The 20,071-nt window shown below is 37.4% G+C and overlaps 1 long non-coding RNA gene across 4 annotated transcripts; it reads left to right on the forward strand.

Moving 5' to 3' along the window:
• Positions 1–21: 21 nt before the first annotated feature.
• On the forward strand, positions 22–13,362 carry LOC136242681 (uncharacterized). Of its 4 annotated transcripts, none has more exons than XR_010694610.1 (8): positions 22–159; positions 4,652–4,785; positions 5,451–5,553; positions 7,485–7,578; positions 7,626–7,782; positions 12,961–13,024; positions 13,089–13,154; positions 13,207–13,362. It is a non-coding gene; the product is annotated as an uncharacterized lncRNA (long non-coding RNA). The 4 variants fall into 4 exon arrangements; XR_010694612.1 differs by having other exon boundaries at positions 4,652–4,773; XR_010694613.1 differs by lacking the exon at positions 5,451–5,553.
• The last annotated feature ends 6,709 nt before the right edge of the window (positions 13,363–20,071 follow it).

Raw genomic sequence — 20,071 nt, forward strand, 5'->3', positions numbered from 1 at the left:
TTATAATAAGCGCCACAGTAAATAAATTTAGCTTCTAATTAATGCGAACTGTTGTTCATTTAAGCATGCTCGGACGAGTTATGCGTGTGTATTATCTATGGACGAGCTGTATACCGTCTACATGTTGAACAGGGTGATATCAACGTCACCTCAGCGCAAGTAAGTTTTTCGTATGTCTGCACTCACAGCATATACAGGCGTGTCGTTGTGTTGTGTATCAGCTGGTGACAGGCTTTTATTGCTAGGAGAATAATAGTGTGCTGATTAGATAGGTACAAGAAAACACGCGTAACAGTACAAAATAGCGTAGAAACAACACTCTTAGCAACTGGTACACCTGTAAGCGCATGTGTAGTTTTGCTGACTACTGGAAATATTTCCCTGAACCAAATTCAGGACTGTTAACATTTTGTATACCTACTAGTTTGGCTTCTTGTGGGCTTAATGGAGTTATTTGTTAGAAATAATGTTTCTGGTGGTTGTGATATGAATTAAAAAATTAATTTTGTGACCACAGTGTCTTGCTTTAGGCCATATTGTAGCCATATTTCAGTAACTATACACATTATTCTCAAATCCTCTGTCAGTCCCTCACAAGTGATGTCCTCTAAACCTTAGAACTGTTAGTAAGTTCTGCATTGGTCTGATTTTTGGTTCAGTTTTCACTAATTGGCATGTGGACATCTCTTGTTTCCATAACAACATTTGAATTCCAATGAGAAAAAGTTAAGAATGGATAAATATTTGTTAACAGTGGATTAAGAAAACCAAAAGCCCCAAATCACCAATTGATAGTGTACTTATGAGTTTGCAGTATCCCGTAACCTTGCTTCAACCACTTCTACCTTTTAGCACAATGAATTCCAAAGTGTAGGTGGCTTCATTGCTTATCCAATGGCAAGACTATATATAAATATAATATTATAGTGGCCGGGACCACAAAACAGTAGGCGTGGCCCACGAAGTAACATCACCCAAAAAGCAACCTCAATTTTCCCACACAACAATGAGGCACTATTGAACTTAGCCCAAACAAGCTTTCAGATCAACCCGAAATGCTTTGAACAAGTTGCTACGGAATTTTAAGCTTTTTTATTCGATGGAATTTTCTACTGACTGACTGATTTTGGACAAGCGTATCTTGATAATGGGTAAGGCTATGGGCCTGATGTTTTCACTGTTACTCTTCAATGTTACTTCTACCCAAGAGGTACCTTTAAGCATACCGCAGTACGTACCATGCATTCTTCATGGACTTACCAGTGTCCTCCTTTGTGTGTCATTCATCTTTGCTGATAGCGAAAGGTGTTGATTTGACAGTAGCACGTGACAGGCTTCCCTTTGAAGCAGAAGTTGTCCGTATTTTTCTTAGTGGCTACAGAGGTGCTTTTCAAGCAGTTCAGCCAGTTCTTGATTTATACTGTTGTGAACGGGATGAACATAGCCAACAGCGAAGTGTAATGGATACTTCACTTTTCAGACGATTATTAATATAACTGGGGCCCAAGCACCGTAGTGTTGCTTCTTTCGATATGCGTGGATCACAGAGGTGCCTTTTGAACAGTTCTTAATTCAAATCCTGTGTAACTGGTTGAACATAGCTGACAACGAAACATTAAGAATACTTCACTTTTTCAGATGATAATTGATATAGCTGGGGCACGTGGTGCCAGTTCTGTTTGCATCGGTTCACCAGTCATAATAAAAGTATTTACAAAAAAGTTAGCAAACAAATACGTGCATGAAAAATTGGAATTTTCAACTAGAGCAGGGACCATAACACATCGATAAAAAGGTACTGAAACAAATAGTCCATGACATTAAATCACTGTAAAAAGTGTTATATTCTTACTGTGCATTTGTATCTTGGGCACATTAGGGATGTAACACTTCTTATTGTTTTACTGTGATTTAATATCATGGACTATACTCCAACTTGTTTCAATGTTTTGTGCATACTCTAGTTGAAAATCCCAAATTTTTCATGTACTTATACAGTATATATATATACATGTTATTTTAACAGGGAGACAGGATGTAGTGAGACAGCATCAGAGCTAAAGCAGGATTTTCAGTGCACCCTGAATATTCATACTGTAACTTCACCTTAGTTGGCCTGACCAAATAAGTTATTCATAGGTTCACGAATCCACACAGTATCATGAACCACGATAGTGGGTTCATAATAGGGATCGCCCTGTTTTTTGCAAAAATCCTAATAGAATGCACACCTAAAAACCACCTTGAAAAGCATCCTTCAACTCAAAACAACCCTCTGGTGGTTCTTTGCGATGAGTATAGGTCCACTAGTAAGTATCAAGTGAAAAGGAAACAGTATGTGTATTTCAGACAAAACTGAAATATGCCCGTTTGTTCATATTATTATTCTTATTATTCATAATATTATTCTTTCACAGGCATAGCGAAGTTTACAAGGGGATTTCTGAGATAAAAAGTAGCAGGGCTTGCTGAATGGATCATTGTGCGTGTCCATGACCTATTTTTGATGTCGTTTTTGGATGGAAACAGCCCAAACCGGGCCGTTTCTTCTTGCCAAAGCGCCATTACGCTCGAGAAGCCATACAAGATCGCGCTCAGAGTTTGGTTTTTTGGTGTGCGCTACTTGTGGCTAATAGAATCCGTCTTTATTAAACTCAGTATAGGCCAGGAAGCTTAATCTGGGCTGATGAGTTTGTTGCAAGGTGGTTTATTTGCTCCGTTATTATTGTACGTGGGCGGGTTGTCCAGATTAAATACTCTAATAGAGCAGTCATGTAAATACTCTAATAATGCAGTCAAGTGTATAACAACAATCCTTGCACTGAATTTGACAGCTATTAAAGGCACCAGTAATGTAAATTGTAGCTCATATTGGGAGATTCTCAGTCTGTATGCACATTGCAATTTTATCAGTTTCATGTTTGTACTGAAACATTGACGATGTTACTATGCAGAATGCAAAATTATAGTATTCACAACAGCCTTCATTATCGATCAAATAAATCCATGTTTATTTGTACACATGATATTGTAGTCAATAGTGTGAGAAGATATTGCTGAGGAGATGATATGTTCCAATAACTTGCAGCAAGTACTAATCAATGATATAGGTCTATAGTTCGATGGATTAGTACACGGGCCTTTCTTGTATACTGGTGTTACATATGCCCTCTTCCAGTCTGAAGGGAGTTCACCCTGATGAATAATGCAGTCAAGTATATAACAACAATCCTTGTACTGAATTTGACAGCTATTAAAGGCACCAGTAATGTAAATTGTAGCTCATATTAGGAGACTCTCAGTCTGTATGCACATTGCAGTTTGATCAGTTTCATGTGTGGACTGAAATGTTGACGGTGTTACTATGCAGAATGCAAACTTACACTATTCACCACAATCTTCTTCATAATCCATTACTGGATTAACAAAAAGTACACAAACTAGATGAATAAAAAAATTGGAAATTTTAAAATGGGAATAGGAATCGCTGAAAAAAGCCACAAAACAAGAAGGGATCGCTGGGATGGTAATGTAAACCACAAATCCCTATTTTGACTCTCTGTCAGTGGTAATGTGAACCACAAATCCCTATTTTGAGCCACTTCAAAATGACAGAGCATGTAACTAAAGATTTATGACAGAGAGTCAAAATAGGGATTTGTGGTTTACATTACCACCCCAGCGATCCCTTCTTGTTTTGTGGCTTTTTTCAGTGATTCCTATTCCCATTTTAAAATTTCAAATTTTTTATTCATCTAGTAAAATAACAAGTCATATGAAATGTTTTTTTTTGGAATTTTCACAATGCCTTACTACTGAGAAGTACACAAACCCCAAAAATATGTGTGTAAAATTAGTGTTGCACCGATAACTATTGCTAACAGCTGATATTACAAGTATTGGTATTGGCTAAAATAACTTGCTGATTAACCGAAACCACAATTAGAAAATGGCATGCACAATATGCTTTGATCTGTGGAAGCTTACTCGCTTAGGTCTTTGTAAAGTCTATCCACGGTTTAATAGAAGACAAAAACAGACTTAACACTCTAGAAACAAATAGCACCAAATAGAATTTTCCATGATATTTTTGGACTTCTCCATTTATCGTAGCAAACATACCTACAACGTTAGCACCCGTAATCAAATTCTTTTCGGTATGCCTATAAAATGAATAGATTGGTTAACCACAAGTTTTTTAAAGACCTCATTATCCTCCTTGTAGAAAATTGATTTAGTGCTATGTGTAATGTGGGTGTGGTCCATATTTGAAACTGTACTTGTTCTTCATGCTTGTGATTGTGTCACAACATGTGACAACTCCAGCGTTCCCATTGTTATAAGTCCACACAACCTGCTTCTTCGACACAGGTGTTCTTCATACTGTTGTGACACCATAGGCACTAGCTACCGCTAACCCAGTTCAACATTATCAATCACTGCCATTTCCCTCACCATTTCCAGCACCCAGATCCAAGTCTAACTTGTGAAAGGAGTTTAAAGGACGCTGTGCGGGCTTCATTTTCCAGCACTTCGACCAAAGCATGTTGAACCTTTTTAAATGTTCGTTAACAATTTCAGTATGACATGTTATCCAATCCCACAATAACTCTATCTATGTGCTCATGTATAAATCCATACATTTTCCAAGTCATTTAGAGACCATACCCTCGGATATTTGTGGATTTTAAAAACCGAGCGAACCTCATGCTAGGTCTCTAACCAATACTCAGTTAATGGTGATGGCAAAGAACTGGCAAAGTAAAGAAAGAGGTGAATGCAGCAGTAAGTAATACAATGTTTGTCTACTGTAACTGTTTTGTAGCTGTTTAGGCTTGTTTGTTTGCGAAAAGATGGCAGCAAAGCTGTAGCAGGATGTGTATATGTAGTTGATCACTCTTCACAACCCACTAAAAGTACTGTTTGATATGTTGACTTAGCTGCTTTATAACTATACTTGGCTTCTTTCCATAAAAAAGGTTATAGTGACAAAACTATAGCAAAAAAAGTCAACGGCAATACATTAAATACATTATCGTGACAATTTCAGTTTACACATACAGGCTATATAAACTCTAGGTGATTTTCTGCCCCTACTCTCCTGTTATGAATAATTGGTTAATATCGGTATATTAGTTACAGGAATAGACAAATAATCAGTATCGGTAAAAGTGAAAAATCTTAACTGAGCCAACCCAATCAATTTTCAACATTAACACTAATACTGCAGTACTCAGTCTTGTCGTCTCTTTGTTCTGCAAAGTAATTCTGGAGAAACAGTGCATTATAATGTCCACAGATACGGTGTTACTTTGCATGGTTAACCTACTGTACATAGACTACCTGCCGAGAATTTATTTTTTGGGTTGGCTGGGTGCTGTACACCTTAGATTGTGACTATTTTAAGGCTGTGTGTGCATTCTCTTACTGTATAATATGTACCACCTTAGCTGGCACTTTCTTCAACACACGCTACATACCTAGAGAAGTTAGACTGGGACGATTGCAGTCATTCCCCACAAGGGTGGCACCACAAGAGTGCTTGAATTCAAGGTACGTACTGTACACAGTATATTTTAGGGCTAAAGCAATCATGGTTTTTTGTATTCAACTACTCTCTAGAGAATAATTAATTATAGGGCTAAAGCAATCATGGTTTTTTGTATTCAACTACTCTCTAGAGAATAATTAAATTAATTATTCTCTAGAGAGTAGTTGAATACAAAAAACCATGAAATTAATTATTCTCTAGAGAGTAGTTGAATACAAAAAACCATGATTGCTTTAGCCCTAAAATATACTGTGTACAGTACGTACCTTGAATTCAAGGTACGGTACGTACCTAAAATACTCATGGTGCAGTACGTACCATGAGTATTTACCATAAATTACGTACCATACTCATGGTACATACCATGGGTATTTACCATACTCATGGTACGTACCTAAAATAGTCACAATCTGATAATGATCTAGTACTCATGAATACTAGCTACTTGTAGTCAAACCCATTCAACATTTAGTTTTGTTACAGTTTACAGCTTTTTAAGTAACAACAATGGCAAAAAATATTACTGGTGTTAGTGTCCCTGGCGAAAAATCATGCCTATGAAACTCACTCCCTGACAAATACATCATGTGAGCTGGGTCATGTGATTGTAAACTGTACTCACTGAGTACTAGTATATTTTTAGCCTAGTATATTTGCACTGTAATATCTTAATATGTTAAAGCCTCATCAGAAGTCTACCTACAGTAGTATCATACCAAGGTCTTAACCCTTAAACCAGCAGAGCACTTTTGGGAATGTGTGTTTTTACGCGTGGCGACACTAGGTGGGGAAACTTAATTATTACAGTCTACAAGTATGCATCAACTAAAAATTTGCTCACTGGGCTATGGTTAAATGAACAATGGCTTACTTGTTATGAAGTGATGAGCAGCAACTTGTCATGTCTCTGTGTCAAAATTCTTGCCACATGTTTAATGTCGATTGTGGATTTACTCCCGTGAGTCATATATGGTTTGTTACAAAATTTTACGCAGGATTGAATGGAAGCAGTTTCAAATAACAAGATTTTACTTTCCTTATATAGAAACTAATTGGCTTGGATTATGATGGCACCTGGAGAGGAGCAAGTTATCAAATATTTTATAAAGGTATATGAAAAAGGTTTGCATTTTTCCTTATTTCCTTACTGAAAAGTTATTTTCATGGCTAGTGTTGGCCTCACCATTTAGCGCTGGGGTAAAACCCTAGGTGTCAATTTTTACTCCTTGTTAGATCACAAGTAGAATGACAAATTGCGTAGCCATAGGATGAATGCTTCAAAGGTTATGGCACTTTGTACAAGGCACGCTCATAATTGGTGCAAAAAAATGGGACTTAGTTTTTTTATTCTGATCTAAGTATGTATGGTTGAACCTACCCATACCCAATTCTGATTGGGTCAAGAGAACTGTGTAAACTGTGGTGGAACAATGAGCCTCATGACAATTAACCTGAGGAGGGAAAGAACCTTTTTCAAAAATTCATGGCTATAGGTACAATAATTATGAAATTTCCTGATTAATTTGAAATAGGCAAAAATTTACTTTCCCATCATGTAGTTCAAAGAATGCTTTTATATAAAGTGTGTGTGCCTTGAGGCGACCTTGTGTGTGAGTATGTGACATCAATATTTACCAAGAGTATAATAATAGTAACCAAGAGTATCTAACGGGTGTATTACTCCATGATTAATGAATGCTTAAAGTAACACGGATATTTCAGTAATTGTTCGTTTATATTGCCATTAAGGGTTGCTTTATTTAGCCCAATTTGGCCACTAAACCAAGCAAAAACATAATAGCATGAAAGGGGATGTTTAAGTTCTCTGTGCAAACAAACAATTAGAGAAATATCTGTGTTATTTTACGTAGTCATTAATCACAGCATAATACACCATTCAATTCTATTATTTTCTGTACTCTTGGTTTTACAGGATGGACTGGTTCGACGAGGTGGCCAGGTGTTAACATCAAACACAGAAGTCAGTGTCTATTCCAATTAAAGCCTGGTGCAAGTACCTACAATTGGTAAGTAGTCATGTGATCAATTAAATAACCATGTGATCTGACCTCAGGTGATCAGTCATAAGGCAGCTACTGACTTGAAAGTGGTTGCAAATAGATGATGTTGTTAGCCATACCCCCATCTGCAGATGTCGAGCCTCATCTCAGCTTGACTCTACAGTGTCAGATGCCATCTTTACATGAAGACGCTCTGGGAAAGGTTTCAAGGTCAGTAACTGCCCTTAAGGTATATAATGTTTCTGACCATCTCAACCAAAACCTACATTGTTTGTGCAAGTATGTGTTCCCAGTGCTGGCTCACTGGGCCGCAATAGCTATGTTCGCATGGCTGTCGTAGGCTTTGCTTTGTGTGTGTGTGGAGGGGGGGCTGCTGAACTGACACAAACCCGAGATTCGTTGTCCAACTTATTAGGATATTTCAGCAGAGAATCATCAATACAACTGCCTCCATATGAGTTTGCACCATTACATTTGTATTGGGCTAACTGTCCCCAGTATAATCTGTACTAACGGACTGTCCCCAGTATAACCTACACTGCTGCCTACTTATAGTGTACATGACTAGCCATTTTCTGTTAATTACAGTAAGTGACAGTAAAGTGAAACCATGTTTCGTGTAGAAGCCACCTGTATAATATATTGCCACCTTTCCATATAGGCTATATAAGCTTAAACTCTATAATTGAAAAGTTTATACACTGGTAAACCACCTGCCATGTAGAGATTCTAGTGAAAAGTTAGACAGGTTCCACTGTAGAACCTATTGGAGGGCATCTATTATATCTTTAGAAAGTTGCTTCTCCTGTGTCGTGAAGAAACTTTTGTGACACATTCAATTTAGTAGAGCAGCATACAGTAGTGCTTGAATATATTGATTTTGTGCAGTTTGTAAAGGAAGAAAGTTTCAAACTTGGTACATAAACAGTGCTCCCAATCTCATTTTTGGATAAAAGCCTTAAGAGTTCAACTGATCCCATTTAATGGTAAATAACTAAATATTTAATCGCATCACACTAAAACTTTACCAAAATTGAATATATTTATACACTTACATTTTCAAAGATTTCTTGGGGGAACATGCCCACAGACTCCTAGAATGACAGTAGAATCCTATGTGGCTTACTTTGCCCTCCCCTAGCTTAATCAGAGGAGGTAGAACATGATGTCAGGATACATGTATCCGTACTGTACATTTTGCCAATAGGGTTTAGTTTTAGTAAACGATCAGAGACCTCAACCTGTAAAGTGCATTTGGAGTGAGACCTGAGGGTAAAATGAGGGATATTTGCTTACTTATGCATGGGATCCCCTCGTTTTCTCTCTCTTAGTAGAAAAATTCCTTTAAAACTTGCAAAATTTGCCACGTTTTTGCTATTTTCCCAGCTATTTTTTACCTGTCCATTTTTAGCCTTTAAAGCACTGTAAAGTACTTTACCAAGAATTCTGGAGTGAAATTAATCATGTTAGAGCTTAATTTTCCAGGAGTTGCAAGGCGTGAGATGGGAAACCATGCATGAGACAACAATCCAATGCATGTGTCTCACGTGTAATGTGTGTGTGAGGTGTCTTAACGATGAAGTTCAGCACTATGTTTATTTTCAGAAATTGTACTTCACTGCAGAAGCAAATATAACATTCAGCATTAGACCCACCATAATGCCCTATCATGTGCAAACTTGGTTGGTCGTGGTAGGACATTTCAATCAAGAGTCAAAATGTACTACAGTGAAACTTGTGTATTAAGGACACCTTGGGACCAGCCAAAGTGTCCTGACTGTCAAGGTGTCCTGATTTTCCAGGTCAGTTTACGTGCTAAAGGACCATTGCCAAGTGTCCTGATTATGCAAGTCTCCTGATTAACAGTTTCCACTTTAGTTGAATCAATGCTATTAACAACTGTACACAGCTTTGGTGGTTGTTATTGTTGTGAGCTAACTACTGTTGCTAATTGAATGGGAGGAGGCCTACTGCGTTCATGGCCACTCCCATTGGGTTGTAATACTGCGTTTACACTTCGCGCAGTTTTGGAACCTGGTTTATGAAACTGCAACATCCCGTTTATTGGCACATGTTTAGACACACAATAATAAAGCATGCTGGCCTGGAAGATGCGTAAAGTAGGGCTCTTTTATTGGGTGGTTGAGAAGAAAGGCAGTGGTGAATTGCACGATTGTGCTCTAGGGATGGTTGTTGGCTTATACAAGCCATTAATATCCTTATAACAATGTGGTCGATACCGGTAAGCAGGAGTACATAATATATATATATATATATATATATATATATTTATTTAGGAGAGTATCCAACGCTGTATTGCCCCTTCAAAACGCACTGCATAATAATGTTAAGCAATAGTCATCATCACCAAAGGTGTTAACTTGCTTCAAGAGCTATAAGGGCCTTGAAGTGCTTGCAGGTCTTTGCTTTGGTATATCAATGCCTATCAACAAGTCTTTCATGTTGAAGCCATGTGTTGGAGTTTACTGAAATTGTACTAAAATATTCCAGATATGTTACACAATGTTGCACAATTATTGTGCAGTGTGTTTTGAAGGGGTAATATAGGCGTTGGATACTTTCCTAAATATATATATATATAATATATGTTATGAACTCTTGCCGTAATCATGTGCTCTTCCTGCTATGAAGTGTTGAATTGTTCCGTTTGATATAGTGTTTCTTTTATCTATTTAAGCTTTATTTTGATATAATATCTAGTGGACACGTTGAATATAGAAAACCGAACCAAACCAAGTCGTGCTGGCACACCAGTTTTATGCGGGCTGGTTTGGCTTGGCTCAGTTCGATGGGCGTTTATACTGTAGTGAAAACCGAGACAAGTCATGTCAAACCGAGCCAGTGCGCGACATGAGACAATTGTAAACGCACTGTTAGAATGTAGTGTATCCTAGCAACCAAGTGGTAGTTATGATTAACAGTACAAGCCATAAACCAAACAAATAAACTGTATTCCTTAGGCTCCATCCTTTTCTTTTGATAGCTAGGACATTATGTCTGAACAAACTGTGTTATGGTCAGACATGCAGACTATTTGGGCCATAAATGTTCAGTGCCCGATTGTTATATCTGGCTCTGCACTGGTGTAGAAATTGTTGAGCCCCAGTGATACTGCAGTGGATTTTGCAATAGTGCTTTATTTACAATAAATTCTGATAGTAATTTCAGACACCTGTGTTATTTCGCTATTCTTAATCACCAGTAGAAAATGCAATCAAGTTTGGCGTCTACAATGATAAAGTTTTTCATCATGCAAAAATCATTGTAATTCAATTACTGTAAATTTGGAATTCAACTAAATTACACAAAACTTTACACGTTGTGACATCATGGTCTCCTCTCCACCCCCCCTCCCCCGTTGAGCTTTCAAGCACAAAAATGTCTGCAGACAGTGTTGAGCAAGTTACTTAGTAAAAGTAACTAGTTACAGTTACATATTACTCGTAAAATAAAGTAACTGTGATCTGTGTAGATTATTGCACAAATCAAAGTACCTTTACTATTTCAGACACCTGAGGGTGATTATGTGCCATTCTGAAGGTCTCTAATAATAGCAAAGATACTGTGGGCCATTCTGAAGGTCTCTAATAATAGCAAAGATACTGTGGAGTTGGGCAATAACCGAATTAGACCCATAGTTCGTGTGGCTCCGGTCACTACCAACATTGATAGCTTCCTGATCAAATTAGTGTTAAAATATCTCACTGGTAAGCTTCCTAGACGTATACCATCATCTGTATTATCCAACAATGCTTTCTTGATAGTATAATGATGATTTCTGAGACTAAAATCCAGCAAAACACATGACACACATGACGAATTTTTTTTTGTCACAGGTATCAAAGTTTAGATGCCTACCCCAAGTATCTATTGCAGTTTAAATACCTCATTAGTGACCAAACATCAAAGCATACTATGCATACCATAGTCTATTATTACATATTACATTATTTTGCATCCACGGCCTTAAGCTGTCGTGTGTGCAGCTACCACCTTATCATGTGACATGGTAGTGTTATGTAATGTTGGTTATAAGTAAGAAGCTGGTGAATAAGCTTCATTTAGTAGGCTTCATTACTTCGTTGTGGCTAGGCGTTACTCGGCGGTTAGCAACAAGATTAGCAACTTTGTTACTTGTATTATGTAATATATTAGACTCGTTATTGTAACTTCATTACTTATGTAACATGTCTTTTTAAGCAAAGTAACTCAAGTTATATTACTAGATTTTCTCTATGTTCACCAATTATAATAAAATTATTTACCAAAAAAAGTTAACAAACAAGTACATGAAAAAAAGGAATTTTTCAACTAGAGTAGGGACCATAGCACATCATTTAAAACAAGTTGATACTTCTAAAAACCAGTTGCCGTGCAGCAAACAAACCTAACTGGAATTAATTAGCAGTATACTAATGGGTCTTTCAGTGTGCATAACTGAATTGTAGAATTTGTATTTTTTGTAATAGATTAAATATTTTGTAATTCTGTAATTACGGAGGTGTACCTGAAACGAAACACTTTAACCCACTAATAATGTACAGGAGTATCTTCTTAACTGTTTTATAGTTCGTCTATAAAATTTTCTTGCGCAAATTCTCCAGGCAAAGCCTCAAGGCTGCTCTTCATTTTTGTTCACATATGTACTGGCACGCCCCCTTATCAACTCAAAGGAATTCATTTTATCTGATATCCTAGGTGGTCATCTGTGATGTTTTTTGGCTGTTTGATGTCCATAGAGTCCATTGGGACAGGTCTTCACCTCGTCCTTATAAACTTGTGTCACTCGTATTTCAGCAGTATTAACCAAAGCTTACCTGCCCAGAAGTTTAATAGAGGCTCTATAATAACCTTTATTTATAACATAAAAGCTGTTTTTAACCAACAAAGTTTTGCTCATGTGGGTGCGGAAAGACAAACAAATTATACAAACATACATACGTACACACACACTTTTTGGAAAACAATTTCAGTAACCAGGCGCATGCCCACAGCCGGCCAAAGTGGGCACACGCCTTGTTAAAAAGCGCAGAAACAAGTTGGAGTAGTCCATGATACTAAATCACAGTAAAAGAATAGGAAGTGTTATACCCCTACTGTGCATTTCCATAATGGTATCGAGCACAGTAGGGATATAACACTTCTTATTGTTTTACTGTGATCTAATATCATAGACTACTCAAACTTGTTTCAGTACTTTTTTTATTGATGAGTTATGGTCCCTACTCTTGTTGAAAACTCCTCATTTTTCGTGTACTTGCTTATATCATTACGTAACACGTCACTTATGTAAAGCGGTACTCCTAACACTGCTGCATGGCTACCCAAACCCTTCCAAAGATGTTTTATGATATTTTATTTTTTTAGAACCAGCACAACATGAACTTGTCCAGCCACTGCAGGAGTCTGTTAGGGCACCTGAAATCTGAAGGTACGTGCAGTAGTATTACATAGCTCCTACGGTAGATATTTTCATTGTTTATGTGATCCCTCAGGATGGAATTATCATAAAGTGTTGGATGGGATGACACTACACGTGCCTCTTACTCTTGATTACTAATGTAAGTACATATACTTTCCCTGCATCCAGAATAATACATGTGATGTTTTTAGTGGGAAAGGCTGTCTTCCTGGATTCTACATTGCTGCAACCAGCAAGAATTACAGGAGAATAACTTTTATATATAGGTTTACGTTTAAAGTTAATTTTACATTTCATTTGTATTTCTGACCACATCTTCACAATAATTATTCATTCAGTGAAGCTTAGCTGCTGGTTTATTATGTTGTCTAATAAATAGTATGTAGGGATGGGCGGTATTGATCAATGTCATACCACAGAATATTATTATAAATATTGTGTTAAATCTGTACAAAACAGCCTCATTGTAGACCATACAGTGCTTTCACTTCAAGTAGGAAAAACAAATTGGAGGTGTTAGCCATTTCTACTGAAAAAATCTGACAAAACCAATACATTATCACCATCTTCTTTACAGTAGACAATAAATACTTCAGGGGTTGCTATGAAAATTAAACATAAAAAATGATCACCATATACAGACATCATGCATATAGCACATGCAGAGTCAATAGTACTGATAAAAAGAAGTATCAAAATAACATACAAATATTTGACTAAAATATGTGCACAAGACAGAGCAAACTCGTTGGCTACTGTATTAGCATGATCACACCTACCCAGCGAACCAACACTGAGACATAAGCTGTACACTATTGAGGTGCTATGTGATCAGTGCAGACAAACCCTCCTGGGGCAGGACTATAGTAACCCATATGAGGATGTACCGTGTTCCACGGGTGGAGGTGTAGGCACCTGGACCTTCACCTAATACCAGGGACTGAGATACAACACAAGTCACTTTGAATCCCACAATGGTATCTGGACTTTGGGCAAGAACGGAATCTGGGATCTCAACAGATGTTCTACAAGTCCATATTATTTCTTGTAAATTATGCTGTATATTATCTCATGTGCTGTGCTGTAATAAATTTAGTTACTTGTGCGCTGTGTGAATGTTTACGCAAGCCTTGCTAGTATTCCAATTAGCTTGGAAGCCAGCTCAGTGCTTAAGTAAGATTCAGAATCTTGAACACGATTCTCAGGTGGTGTCTGGCCCTTCAATTTAGAAAGAGGTACCTCCCATGGTAGGCTCTTTGCTCCAGTGTTGCTAAGAAGTTGTGCTATAATACTTTTTGAAAACCATACAGTACGTGGTACATTACTTTAGTGATACAGTTTTTTAAAATATGCCCACCCCTAGGCCCTAGTAGTACTGTACATACATATGTTAGGGGCCTACTTGACATAGATGCCATAATGAGGTCATGATCTGCATATTGTCTGGCCTGTTTGATGTGGTTACTAATTAGATATTAACTGTGACAGTTCTGATAACAGTGCACGTGATCAAGAGTTCATAATACAAAAAAATGTACTCTTGACATGATCAATTTAATTGGAGGGGGAAGCGCTAGAATTATAAAACTTTTATATTAGCAGGAGATGGCAATATGAATGGCCTGCAGTTCAAGCAGTGTTTTCTTCGACACACCGCACAGGACAAGCCATTTTTCACAAACACCCTCATTGACTGTGGCTTGACCTACTGACTATGCATGACATGACTATTGAACCCTCATTGACAATATGACTTGACCTACTGACTATCATCACATGGCTATTGAGCCCTCATTGATTGGTTGACTAGACTTACTCTATAATTGAACCCATAATTGACTGGTTGACATCACCTAGTGACTATTATGACATGACTATTAAACCCTCATTGACTATGACTTGACCTACTGACTATGCATGGCATGACTATTGAACCCTCATTGACAATATGACTTGACCTACTGACTATCATCACATGGCTATTGAGCCCTCATTGATTGGTTGACTAGACTTACTCTATAATTGAACCCATAATTGACTGGTTGACATCACCTAGTGACTATTATGACATGACTATTAAACCCTCATTGACAGTATGACTTGACCTACTAACCATATGATCATATGGCCATTGCACCCTCATTGACTGGTAGACGTGGCCTACTGACTATCATCACATGACTATTTAACCCTCAATGACTAGTATAATCTAGTGACTATCATCCTGTGATTATCGAGCCCTCACTGACTGGTTGACTTGACCTACTGACTATCATCATGAGACTATTGAGCCGTTGACTTGACCTACTGACTATCATTTCGTGACTATCGAAACCTCATTGATGGGTTGACATAACCTTCAGTACTTATTATTATAATATGAATGATTGCTAGGGACATTGGTTTTTTGACCAGCATCACTGATAGTGTTTTCTCATGACAATCTATAGCTAGCTATAGCTAGTTTAAAGATTTTTCTTTATGACACTTCAAATTTTGAAATAAGGTACCCATGTAAGTTTCATCTGTCAAAACAAAATTTATATCAATTTTCTCAGTAATTCCAAATTAAAAATCTGTGAAATTCAGTAATTTAAATTTACAAAATGATTCTCAACTTTTTATCTTTCAAATGCACAAGTAATAATATTATTTCAGTTACATGTTTTGAGACAGCCAACAAGTATACGATTATGAAGTGGAGTTTTTGAAAATCAAGGGTTGCAGTTTGACCACAAGACATGCCCACACTCTTAATTTTGCATTTCATAAAGCTTCTTGGTGATCTAATTATGTCATTTACCACTATTAACATCACAAATACACTTCAGTTAGTGTGTATTAAAAGTCGTGGTCAGGAATTGATCTCGGCAGGAGACCGCCCACCAACCTTGAATTTCACATTGACAAGCTAAACCATAAAATTAATATACAAATGGCAACATAACTGTGATTGTTGCCATGGTAACCTGTGCATATATATGAAGACATGAGAGTAATCATGTACAAAAAACAGAATTAGCATAATAATGATGTGCTGTACATCTGATCATGAAGTTATAATCAAAAAAACCTGATTTACATTTTTGGAAGCTCATGCCAGTTTAATTTTATGAAAGCTCTTACAACCAAAGATTCATTACTGTTAGTAGATTAACTAATTACAGAAGAGGAACAGGAAAAACCAGAAAGGTCAGCATAAAGTCAGTATTATAAAACATTGCTGTTGGAGTTGTACGTTCATGAACTAAAACCTGCAAGACTGCATATGCATGTTGCCTTATGGTTCATCAAGGGTTGGAGAGAGCATATTAAGAGGTAACACTGTACAAATAAGTCACCACAAAACAGTAGGTGGCCATGGAAGCCTGCAGCTGGACACTGTAATTCTCATGTGCACTCCTCGAGGAGGTACTAGATATACCAGAAACCATTGTGACATTTTTGTGCAGCTATAGATAGACCATATGTGCATGATTATAATGATTGCTGCACTGTCAATCAGCAAAAAACTTGAGTGCACTTTGTGGAATGCTTACAAGACTATAGTTTACATCATGTTTGGCCGTGGGTCAACAATATAGTGGTTAATTCTTTGCTTCAGCCACAAACGGAAACAATGGTAGCTAGACATAATTTTTGAGACAACATTATTTTTGATGCATAACTTCCTTTCAACACCAGGCTACAGTGTAGTTGACACATGAACGGCCTGAATTTTATTCTACCATGTTCAAACTGTGGAACTTTGTCTGTGCTTGTGAAAACAGAACAAAACATCCTGCATGCTGCAGGTTAGATGATTAAAAATGGCTAAAGATTTTATTGCCATTGCATGCATGATAAATTAAACAGTTATGTATACGATAAATGGCCTATCATAATAATCACATAAATAATAAAATAGCTTCTGCAGCTTCACTGGGCAATCAGTTTAGTCACAGTCTAAAATAAACAATAGTTTACATTGTGGTAGCTTAGCAAGAACAGCTTAGCAAGAAAGGCTTAGCAAGAACAAGACCAGCTCATCCGTTCTGTTGGTTCTAAAAACTCATACTCACCAGTGTGAAAAAGCTAAAAAGAGCGTGCAGGAGTCTCTCTCCATAGCTGCTTCAAAGACCTTCAATAATGAGAGGAATTATAACGAAACTTCACTAGTTCATTGTCTTGTGTACTTTTTGAGGAGTTAAGGGAGGAGACTGGCCGTTCCTAGCCCTGGGTTTGAACCCTTGCCAGCACCACACTGACTGCTTTCACAGCCAGCTTACCTCGACACTTGACACTAGTTACACGCTCAGAAACCAAGCAAATTTAAGAGCTATTTAAACCGTAATGTTGGTAAAAGCAGGATGAAAAAAAAATCGGGTCTCAGCCGGGAATCGAACTCGTGCCTTTACCCGATCCCTGCGCGATAAACACAACAACTAACCTTTGCATCACAAGGAACTCACATCGTAAGCACTTATTTCTATGGTACATATTGCATACAGTAAGCTAGCTGATCAAGAATCAAGCCAGTAACATTCAGCTGAGAACTCAATGAATGGGAGCCCGTAAATCTGCTGAACTGGGAGGACTGAGTCAGTTTTAGATAAAGCGCTTGTTAGCTAAAGCACGACAAGTTGAGCTGAATCCTGAAAAACAGCTCCAAACTAAAAGTGGATTTTTTCTTAACATTTCATTTAGTCGATTGGTGGTATATAACAGCAAAGCTAGAAAAATCAACATACACAGTGTTGGGAGCCGGTAACGCGTTACGTAATGTAACGCGTTACGTAACTGATATAAGTAACAAAGTAATATAACGAAATACGCTCGTAACGAACTTACGAATTTTGTTAGTTATCCTCTGAGTAACGTCTAGCACAACAAAGTAACGAGGCCTACTGAATGAAGCTTACTCACCAGCTTCTTACTTATAACCAAGATTTGCACATTGTCCAACAACGCAATCATGTCACGTGATAAGGTGGTAGTTTCACACGTGACAGCTTAAGGCTGTGGACACACAGTAATATAATATGCAGTATTATTATAGTTGCTTTATTTTATGGGTAATATGTAATTGTAACTAAATAGTTCAGTTGCAAGTATTATGTAAAGAGTTACTTTTACAAAGTAACTTTCCCAACACTGAACATACATATAGCTCAACTAGTATATATTATATAAGTTAGGGAAAGGACTGTAATGAATACCAGACTTTTATGGTCTCCACATAGGAAATGTATGGTGAAAATTTTGATTGGTCGTAAACAGACATTTGAACGAAAAGATTTTGAAATATTTTTAGCAGGTCAAGCAGTAGCTACTACAAATGAACCAAATTTCAAGATCATACAATTGCATCCAATGCGTACATACTAGTTTAGCTGAGGCTGGGGTAGTCGCAGTCCTACCCATCATGACACAAACAGCATGACACTTGTTGAGAGTAGATACACTGCTTCATAGGCACCGGCCTATTATGCTAGCATAACTTTTAGCATAATAGGTGCTTTGAAGCATCAAGCATAATGCTAACATAATGGGTAGATTTTGCCATACAGTAAACTGTTACCAGTGAAAAATGAACCAAAAATTCACATCATGGAATAGATCAACATAACTATTCTATCTGTAAACTCTTGTGTAGCCATACCACTACTTTCCTACATACTAAAAAGGTGAGTATATTATGGATGTAGCCTAATGAGCAATTCTAGCAAAGCAGTCAGGTACATAAACATTTGACTTAGAGCCATTTATCTGCCAAATAAATTATGGTTAATTTTAAACAATTGCTTTCAGGTCATCCATATACTGCATAAAAGCATAAAATTATTAGTTAAACATGGAGGTTGAAGCGCATAATTTTGAGCATAATGGGTTACATTTTTGAGCACTGCAGCATAGCATAATAGGTGAAATTAAAAGCATAATAGGCTGGTGCCTATTCATGCAGAGATATGATGGGAGTGAGTATAATGGCCATGTAGCCACTTGATCTAGAGCAGGAGTCTATAGCTACTAGCTACTGTATACCTGAAAGAGGACCAGCTCATGCATGATATCACGATAATTTATTTTAACTAATACTTTTCCTCCAGAAGTCAGGACATAAACATTGGTTCTTGTGCGTATATGAGATCCACAGGATTAACACCTCTGAGTCGGTAGTGCATAATTAGGACGTTCACGATCATGATGCAAGATGTCATGCGATTGTTCATGAAGTGGAGTAGCACACCCCCTCCCCTACAGTTTTGTTAGGCACTTACTCATGTGACCTACCCAATTTGAGGTGTCCAATTGCAACCGAACCAACTTGAGGAGGTATAAGGAGTGACCAAAGGCTTATTAATTCAACCAGTTTTAGATCAATCTTATCTTGACCCCCAAAGCTCTCTAAAGCTGGGCACTATGGCCATCTTCAACATTAGGAGATTTAGATCTACAGTGGAATTGTGTTCTCCCAAGAAAGGCTACAATATTGTGGTTTATATAATTAGTGTGTACAGTGAGGCACATTTCAATTTCTGACAACACAGCAGTACACAATTCACTGTCTTATAGCTAATGCTAAAAAGTCATTGTTTCTCCACATAAGCTTTCCACTAACCTTTCCTTTCCTTTTGACTTTATAGCTAATGCTACAAAGTCATTGGCTTTCCACTACTCAAGTAGCTATAGGGAAGAGGGTAGGGTCGTTAACCATATTACAAGCAAACCTGTATGTAAGATGCATTATCATCATGCATCCACAAATAATCCATTATTTAAGAGGACACGATGTACATGTATACTTACAGTAGCTAACCATGTTTGTGATAAGAAGACAATGCAGTTGTCATAGAATGGAAACTGACCAGAATTAGGATTGCAAATTAGGTAATTAATACTAAAATACAAACACATCTATTAATTAATTCAAAGTGATGGCAACACCATCTATAGTCCAATGGACCTCCACTTGGTACGAGATCCATGGATGCACATTCCACTGGCATGTAAGTTGGCAAAAGCCAGATCCACCCCATAACTAGTGCTGAAGATTGCTCCCACTTTAAAGAAAGG

The sequence above is a fragment of the Dysidea avara genome, chromosome 13 (assembly GCF_963678975.1).
Source record: "Dysidea avara chromosome 13, odDysAvar1.4, whole genome shotgun sequence".
Classification (NCBI taxonomy): Eukaryota; Metazoa; Porifera; class Demospongiae; order Dictyoceratida; family Dysideidae; genus Dysidea; species Dysidea avara.